This window comes from Natator depressus, chromosome 3 (genome assembly GCF_965152275.1).
Source record: "Natator depressus isolate rNatDep1 chromosome 3, rNatDep2.hap1, whole genome shotgun sequence".
In the NCBI taxonomy this organism is placed as follows: Eukaryota; Metazoa; Chordata; order Testudines; family Cheloniidae; genus Natator; species Natator depressus.
This window is the reverse complement of record NC_134236.1, coordinates 178,289,285-178,309,636: the sequence shown is the minus strand read 5'-3', so window position 1 is coordinate 178,309,636 and position 20,352 is coordinate 178,289,285. Positions and strand designations below refer to the sequence as shown.

The 20,352-nt window shown below is 43.2% G+C and overlaps 1 protein-coding gene across 2 annotated transcripts in view; it reads left to right on the top strand.

The window, feature by feature from the left end:
* The first annotated feature begins 1,605 nt into the window (after positions 1-1,605).
* The window catches only part of SPTBN1 (spectrin beta, non-erythrocytic 1), a 212,457-nt gene continuing 193,710 nt past the window's right edge, over positions 1,606-20,352 (top strand). The window contains exon 1 of one of the 2 annotated variants that reach the window (XM_074949399.1): positions 1,606-1,741. The gene's annotated coding sequence lies outside the window, so the exon portion shown is untranslated. Of the gene's footprint in view, positions 1,742-2,512; positions 2,660-20,352 lie in introns of those variants that run through there. The other variant, XM_074949400.1, reaches the window with a different exon arrangement.

Below are 20,352 nucleotides of genomic sequence, written 5' to 3'. Positions count from 1 at the left end.
GCTGCATGGAACTGGCTGCTGTGGCCAGACTTTTAGCAGCCCACTCAGCAGTGCTAACCAGAGCCACCAGGGTCCCTTTTCGACCGAGCATTCCAGTAAAAAAACAGATGCCTGGCAACCCTACCAGGCTCTCACCCCTGATGTGCTACTATGCTATAAATAAAAATACTTCGTTCTTATACAGTACTCTAGTTGTTGTTTTAAATTATTCCCATCTCACCAGAGTTCCTTCCCCACGTTGTCTGTGGGGCAGGGCCCAGCGCTCCCCCTGCTCTGTGGGGATGGTCAGGTATTTTTCCCCACTCCACTTCCACCCCTAAGAGGCTCAGCCCTCCAGATGGGCCTGGATAGTCCACTCTTCTGGGGTTGGAAGTGAACAGAACAAAAGAGGAATTAATACAAATGAATAATCCCCAAACTGGGTAAAAGAAGCTCTTGTCCTTCACCGGGTGTTCAGCAGGCTGCAGCCCTAAGCTGAGTTCACAAATAAATAGCAGGGTATAGTCCCGCCCCAGGGAGAGTCAGTCTCAGGTCTTCCCTTCCTTCTGGAAGGGGCCATTGGGCAGTGGCTATTCGAGGCGCTCTTGCCTTCAGCTGGCCCCTCTCCAGGCACTGAGGACTGAATTCAGCTCTCCTCTCAAGTCTGCCTGAGCCCAGAACCCTTTTAAGTTCCTTCCTCCATTTTTGACCTCTCTCTCAGGTGTGATGAGGCCAGGGCCAGGTGAGCCCCCAGTGGCTTGTTAACCCCATGGGGTTTGCATACCCCCTCACACACCTTTCAAGGAAAATGATGGCCACCTTGTCCCATGCCAGGGGGGCCTAGTGGTTTAAGATCAATGTAATTTCTGTTTGGTTCACACAATTAAACTCCTTCCAACTGTGGCAGAATTGGTGAACACCCATCTCCGGAGATACGAGCTACTGCACAGAGCCACTGTGCCCCCAGTTCCTCCACTAATCACTTGGTCAATACAAAACCAAATGCCCACAGGCTGATCCTCTGGCGGCAGGTAAGGAAAGTCACCACCACCATGCCGGCAGCACAAACCTGGGGAGGGTGCGTACCTACCACCCAGCAGTGAGGTTTGCAAAATGGCAGGTCTCCTCGCCTGGGCCCACAAAGTGTAAGCCCTACATGCCAAAGCGTCTCACTGAACATCAGTGTCCCCTCTTGCAATGGCGCTAATTAAATTACCTTTACATTCCCGGTGACCTCAGCCATTGCTAGGGAGGCCAGTGCACACCCTGGGCCTCGGAGCAGCAGCCCCGCGCCTTCCCGCTCCGCCTCCATGTCAGGCGGGTTGGAAAGTCTGTTCGGGTGCCCTATTCTGCTTGCATCACATCGCGGCTCCCAAGGAAGGAGAGGGAGGCCCGGACACCCGGGTGCGAGTCGCTCCGCCGGCGCTGCCGCAGCAGCAGCGGGGCTTGCGGTGCCGCTTGGCCCGCTGCCGGGCGCTGGGGTGGGGCGGCGAGGGCGGAGGGCGCCTGCGCTGCCACCCCCTTGCCCGCCCGCGAGCGCGGGGCGTGGGGCGTGGGGGGTGTGCGCGCGCTCTCCCCGCCCCCTGGCTCCCGGCGCGGCGCAGCTGTCGCTGTGCAGGCGGAGGGGGCAGGCGGGCTGCGGATTCCTCCAGTCACTCCCTTTCGCTCCAGCCACTGCCCGGAGCGGCATCGCCCCCCACTCGCCGCTGCGGAGCGGAGCCCTCAGCTTGCCGTGACGGGAGCGGCTCCCCAGCCCGGCGAGGTAGGGGGTCTCGGTGCATGCGGACAACATGGCACAGCCATGATCGGACCCCCCCCACCCCCCGTAAGAGTCCTGCCCTCTCCCCGCAGGCTGCAGGGAGGCATGGCAAAGGCAAGAGGCCGGGGGGGATGTCCCCTCCCCATGGGGAAGAGCACACGGAGGGGACAGTAAAGCTGGGAAGCGGGAAGTGTGTGTGTCTGATGGGGCGGGGGACTGCAGAGAAAGGAGGCGAGGGCCTCTGATGCACCCGGCTGAGTCTCCCTCTGCAGAGGGAGAGGGGGGAGAGAAAGGCTTCCCCCCTGCCGCGGCGTGGGGGACGGGGCCGTGGGCTTGCAGCCCGGCTGGAGCTGGCGGGAGTGGGTGCGGGCTGCGCGCACCCAGCGCTATAGCCGGCTCCATCACTCTGTTGCAGTAGGATTATTGTGCCCCCTCCGCGGGCACTAACGCTGTCTGGTTTCTGCGTGGACAAGGCGATGAATGGTCCAGCCGCAAAACCGGGCAACGACGGGGGAGCGAATGACAGCAGGGAGCTTCAAACCCCCCCCCGCCAACCCCGGACCGTGGGAGCCTGGCATAGGTGGCTGCCTGTAACGGTACATGGGATGCAAACAGGCGTGGTCGGGAGCTAGCTCCGCTGCTGCCGCCGCCTCCTCCTCCTCCTCTCCCCCCCTCCCCGCCGCCCCCCGGTCTTTCTGGACTGGGCGCACATCAGCTCTGGAGGAGACCGGTCAGTTTCCCCTCTCTCCTTCCCTCCCCCCAGGACTTCAACATGTTCGTGTTTTAGGGTTGGATGTGGATCTGCCAGGGTTCCCTCCGTTGGTATAATTGGCATCTTCGTTACGTATTGGTTGGATTGCGGTAATAGTGCCTTTCCAGACCATAAAGCCTAATCAGATTTGAATTTATCTGTGTGGAATGGTAAGGACGTTTCCCCTCCCTGTTCGCTCTGTTGCAGTATTTATATTTGGGAAGCATGTGTGTGCAAATCATGCCTGTGTTATTTATTGTTATGGTTTTCCCTTTCCTTTGTGCCTGAGGAGAAATGATGCAGCACAATGCAGTGATCTGACAACGTTTATTCGGGTCTTTCCGGCTACATTTTGCATGATTCCCTTATGCACTGTCAAAACCCCACCCAACAGGAAATCGAGATTGTTTTTTTCCCGGGAACAAACGCAATCACGGCCCTATCATTCTACCCTCTTGCCTTTTATGTTGGTGGTTTGTGACTCTGATCAGTGTGTCGTGGAGGTGCAGATGGCAATTGTGCGTTTAGGGTGTGTGTGTGTGTTTTTGCTTGCTCTTGGTTTCTGTAATGAAGGGGGAGTTATGCGATTGCAGTTCTGCAGCTCTAATGCGGTCTGATGGAGTCCAGCCTGCAGCTGTGGAACATTAATCTGATACTACAAAAGTAGCAGCATTAGGGAGGGGTTAGAGGAAGAATGTTATTGTAAATGAGAGGAAACCATGTACATTTATATTGTACCAGATAGGCACCTACTGTTCTTGCACCATTTAAACGCAGACTGTATGTAAATCAGGTGGATATAGTCAGACTGGTTCTCGATATTAAGTACCCTTTCACATTATGCAGGAGAGCATGTTAGACCACCTGGTATTTCTTTACCTTATACCTGAAAGGTATTTGTGCTGTCATCACCATTAAATCTTTAAATTCTCATACTGTACATTTAGGAATCTAAAATGTTTTTTTCAATTTCATTAGTCTCCTTTCAGATTGTTACACAATACTGTTGCTTATATTTACAGAAGAAACATTTGTTTTATTTGGAGTGTTTAACTTCCTGACTTCTAAATGATTAGCCATATAAAGTTCAAACTTATTGGTTATGAGGCTTTGGCTTAAATTTTTTAATAGTCTGAAAGTTTTATGGACCTGAAATGCCTGTATTACTGAGGTGAACACATAATTAAAAAGGCATAATGCATGGACTTAAATTAATTTGTATCTTCCAGATCAACAGAGTAGTTTAATGTCTACAGGCTTGTTTTAACCAAAAAAAACCCAAAAAACAAAAAAACAAAAAAACCCCCCAAAAAACAAAAACTTCACCAAAAAGCAGAGTTCTGCCAAATATTGCAAGACTGCAGTATCTCTGAAAAATCCATCTTTCATAGCAGTGTAAAGTGACATTTTAAATTATTATTTTTAAGTCATCTTGATTTTAAACATAGATCCTTTGATTTTGAAGTATATGAAACATTTAATCTATTACAAGACTTAACTTTTACGCAAAAATCGAGTAAGCAATTGAATATAATATAAATTCCATTCCAGTCCTCCAGTTCTGAGGAAATTTGCATCCTTACAGTCAGAAGAGGGGGGTGGTGGGAGAGAAGAGAGATTGCTTTCTAGATAATGTCTACATAAGATTTTGTGCTTTCATCATGAGATTGTCCATAGACCTAGATTTTGAATTATCAATATAAAAAGTAAAATTCCTGTAAATGGAAAATAAAACTACCAAGGTTTGAGATTTCTTGAAACATTATATACAAAGGTTTGTTGATAGAATTGTGGATATTATGAGCTAGGTGACTGATTTTTTGATTACTTCTGGCCTGTCCTGAAGATTATTTAGGCAGCTGGTGTTTATTACTTTATTAAAGAAATCTTAGCAGTGTGGAAGCGTCACAGGAAACTTATCCATTTTGACTTGTCAGCCAGTGTGCAAAACTCCCAACCAGAAAAAGGACTTGAATGTACGATGAAGCCTCTAGAGCAGTCGTATTTACCATTGTGGGCTGCATCTACACAATATATATACTACCTGTATGGCCCTGAGGATGTCACATGGGCTGCAGCTATGTGCCGATTTGGCCCGTGGGCTGAGAATCACTGCTCTAGAGTGAAAGATGTACGTTTATGATGGTAATGGTGACAAAGAGCAGTAGGTGGCCCAAGAATTAGTTGCTTTTACCAAATTCACTTCTACTGTTTAACAGTCTGGTTGTCAAGATGGTTGACTTTTCTGGAGAAAACTTGCAAAAATGGTGGTTGTGATTCCAGTGTGACACAGCAATTCTTGGTGATTAGTGCTGGCTGGTTAATGTGTCACAACTGATACTAGGAAGACACTAAATAAAATGAAGAAACCATAGTATTTTTGCAATATTAAACTATACAGTTTATTCTTTGCATACTGTAACAAAGTTGGTACTAAATCTGGTAGTAGAATAGTAGCATTGCTGTAGAACAAGTTCAATGAAGTAAATTGTATATGGTAAAAAGTAAAGCTCTTGATGGAACATAAATTAGTAGTTGTGTCAGAAAGTGTTGTAGAACCCTATTTCAGCTTTAGTGTGGGATGAATCCAGAAACCCTTGGGATTACTCTGTACCTGCTCCCAAGGATGGAACAGACTGACGGTGAAACGTTTGTGCTCACGCTGGTCATGTTGTACACAAACCAAAGCACTACTGCATGATCTAATTTAAGGCCTACCTGCCTTTAAATTGGACATATACCTTCAAAAGAAATGTGATGAAAGCCCTTTTTTCATATAAAGATTTCTTGAACTACCTCTCCTTTATCAAGAGCCCCCACAGTGATCATTGACATTACATAGGCCTGGAGAAGTATTTTATACGGGTCAGTGTGACATGAGTCGTACCAAATTCATGGTCCATTTTTGTAAATTTCACAGTGGTAGCATTTAAAAAAATCTTGAATTTCGTGGTTTCAGATATTTATATCTTAAATGTCATGGTGTTGTAACAAAACATGAATATGTATTTTAAAAAGGCGAAATATAAACATGTAAACCCCTTAAAACTATTTCTCAAACTGGGGGTCCGGACCCAAAAAAATGGGTTACAAGGCGATTGTAGAGGGGGGTCACTGTATGGCACAGTAGAGCTGGGTGCCCAGCTCTGAAGGCAGCACCACCACCAGCAGCAGCATGGGAGTAAGGGTGGCAATACTTTAATCCTCCCCACAATAGCTTTGTGACCCTCTTTTGGGTTGGGACTCCTAGATTGAGAAGTGCTGTGTACTTTTGTATATTTTTTACCCTATAGTATAGGGTACTTTTATAGTATATAGTAAAAATACACAAAAGACCAGATTTCACAGTGGAGTCAAGATTTCATGATCCATGACTTGTTTTTCATGGCCATGAATTTGGTCAGGCCCCAGACATGAGACATTCACCTCTTTTGTGAGTGCCTCCTGTTGGGTGGGTGTGGTGCTGCAGTCTTTTTTCTCCTGGCACCCCCTATACGTTGTCAGCCTCATTAGGCAGGTCTTCAGTGGCTCAGTTCTCCAGCCAAGTCACACAGCTGATATGGTTGAACCCCTTCCAGAGTAGGGAAAGTCCAGCAAAACTATTTGTCCTCACCAGGGTCTTCCACCCTGTCTCTAGGTGCTTTACATCCCAACTTTCACTCAGGCTTCTAAGCAAGCCTTGTCCTCTTTTTGGGGCCTTAGGCTGCTTTCCCAGGGGCTTGTGTGGGTGCAGAAAAGGATCTGGGGATTACAGGGGATGAGAAGCTGGATATGAGTCAGCAGTGTGCCCTTGTTGCCAAGAAGGCTAATGGCATATTGGGCTGTATTAGTAGGAGCATTGCCAGCTGATCGAGGGACGTGATTATTCCCCTCTGTTTGGCACTGGTGAGGCCACATCTGGAGTATTGTGTCCAGTTTTGGGCCCCCCCACCCACAAAGGATGTGGACAAATTGGAGAGAGTCCAGCAGAGGGCAACGAAAATGATCAGGGGGCTGAGGCACATGACTTATGAGGAGAGGCTGAGAAAACTGGGCTTGTTTAGTCTGCAGAAGAGAAGAATGAGGGGGGATTTGATAGCAGCCTTCAACTAGCTGAAGGGGTATTCCAAAGAGGATGGAGCTAGGCTGTTCTCAGTGGTGGCAGATGACAGAACAAGAAGCAGTGGTCTCAAGTTGCAATGAGGGAGGTCTAGGTTGGATATTAGGAAACACTATTTCACTGGGAGGGTGGTGAAGCACTGGAATGGGTTACCTAGAGAAGTGGTGGAATCTCCATCCTTAGAGGTTTTTAAGGACCGGCTTGACAAAGTCCTGGCTGGGATGATTTACTTGGGGTTGGTCCTGCTTTGAGCAAACGGTTGGACTAGATGACCTCCAACCCTAATCTTCTATGATTCTACTCTGGTCCTTCTACTACTCCAAGTACCGATCCAGGGACCCTATAAACAGCAGCCACATATCTATCACTGCCTTCAGTTTGCTGCTGCTATTCCCTGGGCCTTTTTCCACATAGCCCCTTTTTCTTCACCCGTTACCTTAGGAGTACAGTTCTCCAGTCTAGTAAATGCAGCTCATTGAACTCCTTTGGCCAGCACAGAGCACCCATCATTGACTCTCTGGTCCCATCCAGGAACTGACCTGTTCAGGCCTTGCAGCTCCTTTTAGCTGAGCCTGCTGGGCTCTGATAGCCTGCACATATACAGCCATTCTAGGCAGGCCTGGAGGACGTACCTTTGCTGCTCCTTTCCTGGGACGGGGAGGGGTAGGACCATGGGGCCTTCAGCAGGAGGCCTCAAAGGGCCAGGGACACCCTGTCACTGTCAAGTTACATGAATATACATGTATGCAGTTTGACCGTTTGTACAAAGTATTGTAATTCATTTGTGAGGAGCCTGTGCTACACAGCTCAAATGAGACCATTTATTTATTCAGATTTGTGGGTACTACACACAAATTAAAAGCCTGTACAGTGGTTTACCAATAGCCCAAACATCTTCCAAATCTAAGTCCCAAGCAGTCACTGGCCCCCAAACCCTCCACTCCATAATTGTGGGAAAACCTTTGCAAAAAGTTGTATTTTGGGCTCAGTTGGACCAAAGTGAGGAGCCAATTCTGGAGCTGATGTATTGCCCCAGATAGTGCCCTATACTTGTCCCACTCCCATTTAAACCAGAGAGCTGCACACGAGAGCAACACAGATAATCACAACTGCTGCAATAATTCCTGTGGAGAAAGACAACCTTTTAGGGCCTGATCTCCACCGTGCAGTCAATAGGAGTTTTCCCTACAGTACCCATGACTCAAATGATCAGGGATTTTTTTTAAAGTCAAAACCAACCCATAGGTCTCCTCCTGTTCCTAAATAACAGAAATGAGAGCTTTGCCTCTGACATAGATAGGAGCATTAGTCAGATGGGTAGCTCTGTCTAGGCCCTGCTTGACTAGATTTGATGTCAACAGTTAAACCAGGACTGACTTTGGCCCATTGGTTTTAAAGTTTATTTGACAATCTAATGCCATCTTCTTGTTTTTGTTGTAGGTTTATATCTTCACTTTAAAAATCCTCTTGTGGGTGTTTGTAATCCCTATATAACAATCAACGGTTGCCTCATGAGGAGAGTGCTAGAGGGTGGAGTATATGTACTATCTAATGTTACACAGGTAGAATCAACTTTCTGCAGGTATGCTGCACCAAAGATGACCTTATCCTGTGTTTAATTTTGTTTCACATATGATTTTCATTTGTCAGATTTTATTATAACTCTTAAAATGATCTGCTGTAAATTAATTTTTCTAATGAACATGAGTACTGTGGAGCAGCAATTACTTCTGGACCTAACAAAGGTTTACTTTTCTTTAATGAAAAGTAGCGTTACATAGATTTCACACATGCAAAATTTTTATTATGTATAGCTATATCCCATCTGATTTACATAACATCATTCTTGTTGCTGTTTAACTCATCCTATGAATTTAAGCAGTCTAATCTTTTTAACAATTTTGTTGAGCTTTGGCTATTTTTAATTTGTAGTTAAGTGCTAGAACAAATTGCTCCTGTCAAATCCCCATAGAAAATGTATAGTTTTGCTGCAGAAAATCCTATGTACAATTAAGAAATGCTTGAGTTTATAGCAAAAATTTTCAGGTTTCTTTACCACAGCTTGAGAAGGTGGATTTTTGATGTGTGTTTGTCTGAAAGAGAGTGATTTCTATGTGGCTTTTAATATATGCTACAGGAAAAAGATCTACAATTATATGTAATCTTTGCAATCTGTTGGTGTCTATCTTACTGTGCCCAATGACAGACTAAAGCTGAAGAGTAACTTGAGCTGTGTTCTTTTAGCGCCATTGACTGTTTTTCTCTGACCATTCCCCCTTATTAGTGATTTTTTGTTGCGCTGGTGTCATTTCAGATGTTTCTGCTTTTATGTATCTTTTGTTTTCCTTCCGTAATTTTTTCTTCTGCACAAATTTAGCTTTTCCTTAAGCTCGCTCTATTTTTTTCATTGTACACAGGACTTCTTTTAACTTGTAACAATTGTCACTAGACTAGAATGCCTTATGCTAGTTTATAGTCACTTTTTTCATTAACTCCTTTGGAAATGTGCCAAGGATTGGAACTTTTATTTAAAACATATATTAGTTTGACTTGTTCAGCAACCTTGGCACATCAAGAAAATAGCATGAACTGAACAAAAGGGCCACTCTGTGTGAAAAATTTAGGCCAACAAATGCTAATTCACACCTGTCAGCTACCACGAATAGACTAGTGGCTAATACCAATTATGCCATTGAACCAGAAGAGGTGTGCCATTAATCTGCTGTTCAGAGACACTCACTGCACTGCAATCAATCTGTTCACAGGTAAATTTTCCAAATTAAGTGGATTTTCCATTTACTAGGGCCCTAGTAGATTTTACTACATGCAGCTCTTTTGTCTGAAAAAACTGCCTGAGTGCAAGGTTTATCTGGTCAGATCCTGGAGCTACACCTGTTTATACCAGCTGAGGATCTAGCTTTCCATCCACAAAGCATAATCACCATTTGTTCTGTTGAAGATATTAAGCTCTGGTAATGGGGAATTTGCCTCCTGTTCTGCCCCATATAGCCCAAAGCTCTGGGCAAGAATGTTGTCATCTCTTGTCTTTGTTTTATACAGTGGTTTTTTTTTTTTTTTTCCAGTTGTAACCTGAAAGAGGAAATGCTTACCCCAGTCCATGGAGAGAGTTTCTTCTTCACCCTCAGTAGGGAAAGAGATGGATAAAGAAAAGTTAGAAAAATAAAAATGAATAGAGGCTGATTCAGCTGTCACATATGCCAGTTTTAACATGCTATAACTCCATTAACTTCAATAGTGCTAATAGTGATTTATGCTGATATAAGAGGGTAAGAATGAGTCCCACTCAGGGATTTTCAGTCAGAGATCTACTGGGTAGCTAAACTAGTTTATTTCAGGTTATATGCAGCATATTCATATTTTAAAGTAGAATATGCAGTTCTGGAAGAACAGTTTTTGACCATGATGAATCAGTGGAAAGGATGATCAAAAGTGGAAACACTTATTGGAATTAAAGAAAAAAAGTCTCCCTCTGTCTCTCCATATTCCAGACAAACTAAATAACAGACTGGTTAATGGCAGGTTTCAGAGTAGCAGCCGTGTTAGTCTGTATCCACAAAAAGAAAAGGAGTACTTGTGGCACCTTAGAGACTAACCAATTTATTTGAGCATAAGCTTTCGTGAGCTACAGCTCACTTCATCGGATGCATTCAGTGGAAAATACAGTGGGGAGATTTATATACATAGAGAACATGAAACAATGGGTGTTACCATACACACTGTAACCAGAGTGATCACTTAAGGTGACAGGTTTCAGAGTAGCAGCCGTGTTAGTCTGTATTTGCAAAAAGAAAAGGAGTACTTGTGACACCTTAGAGACTAACCAATTTATTTGAGCATAAGCTTTCGTGAGCTAAAGCTCACTTCATCGGATGCAACCAATGCCCAGAGCCTATAACTTAATGTTAAAACATTTGTTGGGATCTATTTTAATTATGGTCTTAATAACTTGGACTTTTGGAGGAGCTTGTTCCAAATGTTTTTCTCATTTGCAGGCTAAGATTGTGCAAAGTGACCTCATGCTAGTAAAGGGTGGGTCAGTTATAATGTGGAAAAATCTCAGTCAATGTGTCTTAGAGATAAGTGGGACTGAATCCCAACTAGAGCTGTGCATTAAGTACTGGAATGTGTTGGAGACCTGCCAGCAGATTGGAAGCAGGACTGTGCGACAAGTACTAATGCAGTCGCACTATACCTTAAAATAGTACCCTGGATAACAAAAGATCGGAAAAGTTGTCACTTTACCTCATTTTAGCACAAATTCGTTCCTTAAAATAGATTAGAGAATGAGTATATATTTTTTTCTGATTTATGCTCTGTTTGCTTTTTATAACTTACAGGTCCTCAAAAACCTGTAACACAGGGCAGAATTACATTGCAGGAAAGAAGGAAAATAATGATAACTTTAACACTGGGGCACAAGTCCTTGATTAGTCAAGACTATCCATTACCTACACCGATACCTGAGTAAGGACTGAATAAGAATCTACACCTTTGCTCGGAACTCGTGTAGTTTTTTCTCAAATTTGTCTTCATCTGTAAGCAAGTATTGAGGTAGAGATAAGCCAGTCACACTGGCACAGAGTTACATGAAGGCAGGATTTGGACTTAAGATTCTGGATGTGAGCAAGCAATATTTGAATATTTAAAATGAATATTGGTTTACCATCAAATACTGAAGTAGGCTTTGTTCAGTGGTAAAAATAAGTTTATAGAATTTTCAGCTCCATGTCAAATTTGTCAACAGAACAATTTGATCCTGCATTTTATTCCTTTTGCATAAACATTTTAAAAACTTAAAACCTGTGATACCTAAAGTAGTTTGTTATGGAAAGAGGATGAGTTTGCTTCTAAATGGGCACTACGGAGAAAACAAAGGGTATGGGCTGCTCTTTTGGAACAGCTTGTGCTATTGAGCCAGTGTGTGGTTCTGGTCAGCATTGGTGAGAATCAGCTGTAGAAAAGCGTGGAATGAACCAACCATTCTCTTAACACATATTTGTGTTGCTGTGGGGACCAGAACAAGAAACATTGTAATAGGAAGAGGAGAGTGGAAATAAAATGGAACAGTGAGGATACAGAATGAAAAATACATATGTAAATCATGACCTTTGGATTTGTGCAGGTCTCAGGACTAAAAATCTGAGTTGCATTTTTTTAAAATGACACAGCTTACTTCATTTGGGGAAAACATACAGCACTTTTGATCTCATTTCATATTTGGAATCAAGGCGACAGCAGTAATTTAGCTCTGGCTGAAAAGGAGGGGCCTGCTCCTTCATTTTGTTCACCCGCATTGAAATCCTGGTCCCAGGACAAAGGTCCTTTTGAGCTGGGCTCAGGGCAGGACTCAAGTGTTGGGAAGAGGCACAAATGGCTTTACGCCACCCTTGTGCTCCACCACTGGTGGTGCTTTTTTAGGGTGGGGGTTTCATTCAGCATGTAGCGTAACTTACAGAACCCTCAGGGCTGCTTTAAGTAACTCTAGCTGGTAATAACCCCCTGAAGGTCATTTCAGCAGCCAGGCATAGGGTGGAGCACAGTGGCACTATGACCGTGCCTTCTCACTTCCAATGCTGGTTCTTGGAGGGGGTGTGGTGTACCAGCTACACCAGTTCTGCACTACCTGGGGATTCCCCAATCCCAGCTGGCCAGCAAAAATAGCTTTAAGGATTTGTATTGTTGGAGTGTTGCTAAGCATCATTGTTACGTTTGTATAAAACTAGTACTGTATAGTGGAATTGAGAATCAAATTCAAAAATTCCCATCTGAGTTTCACTGAACTTTCCATTTTCCCAGTCTTTTGGTCTTTCAGATTTTCTGCATGTATTAGGTTTATTCATTTCCAGAAATTACATTATTTAAAAAGCTATTTGAGTCATGACTAATAAAATATTAGGTGGCACTGAGTTAAAGGAGCAAGTAAATGATGGTAGTGTATTATTTTCAGAGAGATACTTCAAAGGTATGCTTAGATAAACAAGGATAACATAAATTCTGGGTAAATAAAACATATGCTAAAGAGGATTAAACATATTTGACCCAGACAGGTATTTAAATAACACCAATACAATGAAGAATATCTGCTAGTTATTAATTAAAGTCTCAACTGGATTCTTAAATTTATTCAGTCATGGAAGAAAAGAATGATGTTCATAGGTAGCCTAGTTGCAGTGGAGTGATTTTTCTTTTCCTGCTGTGCTTAATCCATATCATCATCATATGGACAAGCATGGCGAAGGATGGCCAGAGCAAGAGAAGATCGGAAGACATGTTGTGATCGGCTCTGTCTCAACCGATGAAGGACCGACAGTCTACGCAGTCTGTGCTGTGCTTAAAAAATTAATTGGCCAGATCTTCAGCTGGTATTAATCTACATTGCTCCACTGAAGTCAGTGAAGCAATACTGATTTCACCAGCTAAGCGTCTGGCCTGAGATTTTGAATTCTCTTAGTATAAAAAATGCAAATGACTTTATTTGTGATGCACATCGATCAGTTAAATTTTTAACCAGTGTAAATAATCTGAATCGGGAGAGGAAAGATTTATAACAAAAGTGTCCATAAATCACTCTTGTAGATGATGATACCCTCTGTATGGAGAGGTTTGAGTGACACAGCTCTTATCGTATCTGTGTTTTGAGTCTAAGACAAATAATCCTAATGTGTAGTAAATCCTGTGTTGGATTATGCTACCGAAGCCTGTGAAACAAAGATCAGCACTGATAATTCTAAGAGAAAGAATAGATTCTAAAGATGCTTGCTTAAGTAATACTTTATGGTGACAGGGCAATGTAAAACTAGCAGTTTAAATTGCTTTGACCACCATTTTCTTTTAAACAAGCAGATAAGACATTATGGAAATCTAGGGAGTGCTCACTAAAATGGAACTGACAGGTGAGGACCACATGGACATACCAACAGTAGGTGGAGCAGTGAGTTGGTGCATGATACGCCAGCCATTTTAGAGATGTTTCTACAGCTGTTTTCAACTAGCGGAAAATAATGTGAATCACTTGGGATTGCTGTAGCTGGGCTTGTTGAGAGAGTTCAAAGAGTCACAGAGTTCCTTAGATTCCTGGCATGGTTCTGTCACTTTAAGGGCAGTTTGCAAAGTCACATGTTTAAGAGCATCTTTAACAGTAGTTGATATAGTACAGCAGTTTTCATTTTTAACCTCTGGGTGTCATAAGCAATGGCAGAAGGCCAAGGAGCCATTGAAGGGATTTGGGACTGAAATTAGTTTTAGCCAAGCTGGATTATAGTGGCATCTACTAGCACTCTTTTATAGTTAAAAGTTTTGTGCATATTTCTTTGTAAAACACCAGTCCTTTGTAGAGCTTGGTAATTTGCCTATTAAATTACTCTGTGCTATAATTTGGAATATTGGGAAATACAGACATGAAACAAATACTTTTGATTGTTTACAATAAGTAGAAAAATGTATCTCAAAAAGTTTTTAAAATATAACTTACATGTTTTGGGTTTAAAATATTATTAGCACATGCTCAGTCTGTAAAAGATTAATGTATCAAATGACCAAGATATTAATTTTGGAAAGTGGCTGTTATGCAGGCAGCATTATTACTTTATTAGAAGGATGTTTACAAATTGTGTTACAAACATGTTATTTACAGAATTAAAGTGATCAGGGATTCACCCTTGGTCTAACTCCACTGAAATCATGTTTATGTTTATGATCGTTGCAGCTCATCAGTTCTATACATTTAAAGAAATAATTTCTTATCACAATAACAAAACAATTTTGAGAATCAGGCAAAAGAAAAAATAACAGAATCAAGCCCTGATCTGGCAAATTATTGTGGATAGCCACGGGACAAAACTTGAAGGATTGGAGCCTTAAAAGTGAAACTCTCTTCTACTGCTTTGTGCCTCAGGATTGTAGTGCCTATAAAACAGCCCACAGTGTCACATGCTGTTCTGAAGCATTTGTAACATCAAATTAAGAACTCTCATAGCAAGATGTGTGTTTGTATTAAATTCTTGTGCCCCCTCCGTTGTGTTCACACATTAAGCTGATGTCCAACGGTCTGATTCTGCAAAGTACTGAACACCTCATGTGGTGAGAGCTGGGAGCAATCCGCACCAGTCAGACGATACTCATTATCTCGCAGGCTTGGGCCCCAAGAGCTCTGAACGTATCTGGAGACAGTGTGACTTCACAGTACAAAATGCTAACTGCTTATAATAATTAGTTATGTTATTGTAACAAGTGGCCAAATTCCAGCCCTGGTAATTCTGCAGGTTGAACTAATAATCTTTATCTGCAATCGGGTTCTCCTGTCTACCCATATTACTGTAACAGGAGTGGGCTGATGGTGGAAGTTGGTCCTTATTTTTCTGGTACTTATCAACATAAATAACTCTTACTTTTGTTTCAGTGCAATGAGGACAATCTATAAACCATTACACACGTGAGTAGTTATTGGTGACTTCAGTGGGATTACTCATGTAAGGGTTTGTAGTATCTGCCCCAGTATTACAGTTTACGGCATTGCTTCACCAAATAGAAAACACCTCAGACTTAAATACCAAAACCAAGTTTTGTTTTCATAGCTGAACATATTATAGGTTGGAGACTCGAACATTCAAGGTGATACATATAGGAGGGACACTCCCTAATTTTTAGAATTTTTTTTTTTAAAGATCATGTTATTATTCCACCCTTCCAAATTGTGGAGGTGAGGTAGGTGTGTGTGTGTGTGTGTGTGTGTGTGTGTGAAATTGCAGAGTCATGAAAATTTATTACTTTAATCTTAATCACTCTATTATTATGTTCTCTGCCTGCCAATCCATCTCTTCCAGGATTTACTCCAGCACTCCCACCCCCTGAATTGCTTCATAGAGTTGCCCCCCAAAAAGAAAAATCAGGCTGCCCCTGAAATATTCATTTCTTGTCCCCCCCCCCCCCCAAAATGTGGAATTACTCCAAAAAATTACCCAGGAGTGAGGCCCAGGAGTTGGGCAAGATTTGGTTCTGGGCCAGTAATGGCCTTTGTAGACATCAGAATTGTTACAATTTTGAAGTTTTATCTCATGACCCTGCAGGAGTTTGATATCATTTGGAAGGGTGGACAGATCTGAAATATTCTACTTTGAAGTCATGACTTTTTATCGGTAGAAGAGCTGTATTATGTCTTTTTTATTGTTTCTTCTGAAACCACTATGATTAGACTTATAGAGCCTGATCTTGCACCACTGAAGTCCATTCCGGTGGGAGCTGGTTTATAGCAACCAAGGTACCTGACATTTGAGGCAGAGGGATATGATAGTTCCAGGAAAAAAAACCTTAGAATTCTTTAAAATATTCCTGAAATTGTGTGTGTGTTTTTGGCAACATATGTGACACATACAGGTAGTACAGGGGATGTATTAAGGTTTTATTTGAATGTATTTGGGGTGGCATGCTAGGTGTAAATCAGGCTTCCCAAATTCATACTGAGAACAGTGAGTGATGTTACATAAACATACTGATGTTTATGTAACATCACTCTATCGTGTATCATGTATATTTATATATGAATGAGAGGAAGGGAGAGAGCATATTTGTTGTCTCTTGTATTCACTCTTTAAGAGATTTTCAAATGTTTGTTTAGTTTAATTTTTTACAACTTAAATCTTACTATTGAAATCACCCCATTCTCTTTTGAAGTGGCTGTGGATAGGGAAATTATTACATTTATCTGACCAGAGAGGTTCTTTCTTGTGTATATTTTAATATTTCCTTTTGTCCGATTCAGTTTCCATAAAAGGAAAATTTCTGTAAGATATATTGTAAACAAGCAGTGAAACTGACATATTGTTTGACAAGCAGCAGATAAAGGCACTTTATTACAAATATTATTCGCCCCTCCCCCCAAGTATTTGATTTAAATAAAGGGTCAGCTCACCAGGGAATTTTATCATTGGTGGTCTCATACACATGTAGCATATTTAAATGTGGAAGCTTTTACTTAGATAACCGTATACACTGTTTATGCCCAGTAAGACTTTGGAATAGTTCCCTTCCTCTTTTAATAGTATAATGAGGACCTTTAGGTTTCACTGGTGGAAGTTCTTGAAAATACACTAAAAAGCAGAATTTTCAAGTGGCCTGTAAATTAAAAACAAACAAAAAACCAATCGCTGCTTTATTAACAGATTTTACATTTGGCTAATCAAATTTGTGGATTGCTGAATCATGATGTTCTGTCTTGTACAGATTACTCATAATGCATGTAACAGTTTTTTCTTCAAATTGATCTTAATGTATGGGAGTAGACAACAGCACTTTCTACACTGGTTCATAGCATTACAAGTAGCTTCCCGTTTTTTTTTATTGTCATTGGGAGTGATGAATTCTTGTTCTCTTTTGCAAAGCTGTCCTTCCTGTTTTTGACTTTCATTAGCTGGTGCCTGGAAAATACTGGTATTTCTTTTCAGCTGCACTGGAACTCCATCAACATTCAACCTGAAGGGCACAGTATACTTTTGGGAAATGCTGATTGGAAGATTAGAGCATGCTGAAACTGGAATGTCCACAGCTTTAGCACTGTCCAGATCTGATGTCTCCAAAAATAAGAGCCAAGAAAAAACTGCACCATTTCATTAAGACACTGGATAAAATACTGATTTTCAAGTCAACAGATTTCATGTGTGCATAAAAGCGGGCAACTAGAACTAGTACCATCTGATGAGAGACTGTCCATATATAGTACAGCATCTGACAGCTGATGTTCTCAAAATTATTTAGAAAATTCCTTATCGCTCCCCTCTCAGATATGTAAGTAGAATCATCCCCATTTTACAAATGGAATCACAGATAGGTGAAATGACTTGTCCAAGGTCACACAGTGTGTATCTGGTAGAGCTGAGGTTACAACCCAGAATGTCTGACTCCTAGCCCTGTGCTCTAATCCCTAGACAATACTCTATGTTAAGTATAACTAATAGTGCTGTATTTTTAGTAGTTAAAATGCTGATTTAGTGATGGTTTTCAAAGATTTGCTCTTAGAAGTCAAAACCAGGTGGTCTAATCTTTTGAATAATAAAAAAAAATGTTGACAATCTGTTTATTGCTCTTAAGTGCTGATGTTATATTAGTGGAATAACTGAGAAAACAGTGATTGCAATGCTGTTTGCCGAGAAGCAGGGATTTGGGGTTACTGCTGTATAGATGGATGCAGCAGCTTCCAGAAAAATGACATGTTCATGGAAACGATGTAGTTGTTCATGTTTTGGAGATTAGCACTGAACTGCTTTGAGTGTTGATTGTTGAGAGGGATTCCTGGCCCCTTTGATAACAAAGTGTTATCCTTAGCTCTTAGCAAGCAAGAGATTCCACCTTACAGTTTGAACCAGAGTTTCTGTTCATGATAGTGTGGTGGAGATAAAAAGAAAAGGAGGACTTGTGGCACCTTAGAGACTAACCAATTTATTTGAGCATAAGCTTTCCTGAGCTACAGCTCACTTCATCGGATGCATACTGTGGAAAATAAAGAAGATGTTTTTATACACACAGACCATGAAAAAATGGGTGTTTATCACTACAAAAGGTTTTCTCTCTCCCTACCCCACTCTCCTGCTGGCAACAGCTCATCCAAAGTGATCACTCTCCTCACAATGTGCACGACAATCAAGTTGGGCCACCTCCAGCACAAATCCAGGTCCTCTCCCCACCCCACCCCACCCCCCCGTTGGCAACAGCCCATCCAGAGTGATCACTCTCCCCACAATGTGCACGACAATCAAGGTGGGCCACCTCCAGCACAAACCCAGGGTTCAACAAGAACGTCCGAGGAACGGTGAAGGGGGGGGAAGGAACAAACAAGGGGAAATAGGCCACTCTCTACAATGAATCAACCATTCCCAGTCTCCACCCAAGCCCAAGTCAACTGCATCCAATCCGCAAATCAACTCCAACTCAGCAGTCTCTCGCCGGAGTCTGCCGTCGAAGCCTTCCCGTTGAAGGACAGTCACCCTGAGACCAGAAACCGAGTGACCAGAGAGACCGAAGTGCTCTCCGACCGGTCCACGAATGCCACAGTTCTTGACATCTGATCTGGGTCCAACGGGGGAGTGGGTTTTGGCGGGTGGGGTGGGGAGAGGGCCTGGATTTGTGCTGGAGGTGGCCCACCTTGATTGTCGTGCACATTGTAGGGAGAGTGATCACTTTGGATGGGCTATTGCCAGCAGGAGAGTGGGGTGGGGGGAGAGAAAACCTTTTGTAGTGATAAATACCCATTTTTTCATGGTCTGTGTGTATAAAAACATCTTCTTTATTTTCCACAGTATGCATCCGATGAAGTGAGCTGTAGCTGACGAAAGCTTATGCTCAAATAAATTGGTTAGTCTCTAAGGTGCCACAAGTCCTCCTTTTCTTTTTGCGAATACAGACTAAGACGGCTGTTACTCTGAAACCTGTGGTGGAGATGTAACTTTTCTTTGTGAGAGACTGTAGGAAAGGTAATAGGTTTGATTTGCATGGTCAGTGGTATAACTGGCTTAATTAATATTAGCATTGTGCTTAGCAGCATATTGTTTAAAGCTGTAGCTTCCTATTAGAAAAAAAGTAAACTTTGATGGCTTATTCCTGAGTTTCTGGCTTCAGAACGGAGGCTACAGGTCATCTGTAAGATGTCAACTAAAAAGGGGAGATGGGCTTGTAACTTGAGAACCCTAGCGCTCCCTCCACCCCAAAAAAAAATGCAGGGGAGGGGCAGATGAGAGGAATAATTTTGCCTGCTAGTAATTAGCATTAGCTATTTTTCTTAAATTTATGAATGGATGTTTAGTGCTCATAAGTGAGAAACCAATAGGCTTGGCTAGAGAAAGGCATGTTGCAAGTTTCCACCATCCAGTTCTACTGTTGTACCTCAATGTTGACCTATAATACCTCTGCTACTCTAATTCAAGGTTTTTCAGATGCAGCCACCGGGAGATTTTCTTATTGCCACAGCTTCCTGGGTGTGATGGGGGAAGCAGCGGCCCCTCCCCCGGAGCCGCCAGCAGTGGTTTTTGGCCCTGTCCCCCTCTGGAGCTGCAAATGCCAGAGGAGCAGGCAGCCGGGTAAGTTCCCCACCTTCCCAGGGAAGGCGGGGCTTGGTCTTCCAGCTTCAGCCCTGGGAGGTGAGCTGCAGGCTACGGCTGTGTGGCATCGGGCTCTGTCCCCCACCTGTGGTGGGGCTTCGGGCTCTGGCACTGGGGTCACAACCTCTCGATTGCTCCTGGCCCCCACTGTGTCCTCCAGCTCCGGACCCTGGCTGCAGGGCTTTGGGCCCCCACCACCTCCCCCCGTACCCTCCAAATTCCCTTACCATCTGTCACGGAGTCCCTGGGCGATACTCTGGAACTGCTCCCTATGAAGCCAGTCAGGACTCTGGTGAGGTCTCCTCTCTGTGAGCAGACTGTCTGCAGGCCAAAAAACTTGCACGGCTTCCACCTTCCTGGGTCTGACCTTGGAGCATTCAGCATCCTCTGCCCCTCCATGCGCTTCCCACAGCGAGTCTGCTCAGGCGGGGTCCTGGGGAAGCCAGAGGGTCCTGCACCCCAACTTCGCAGTCAGACGTGACTCTCAGCCAGCCAGTAAAACAGAGGTTTATTAGATGACAGGAACACGGTCTAAAACAGAGTTTGTAGGTACAGAGAACAGGACCCTTCAGCCGGGTCCATTTTGGGGGGCAGTGAGCCAGACAACCATGTCTGCACTTCATTCCTCCTCCCCAGCCAGTCCCAAACTGACTCCCCT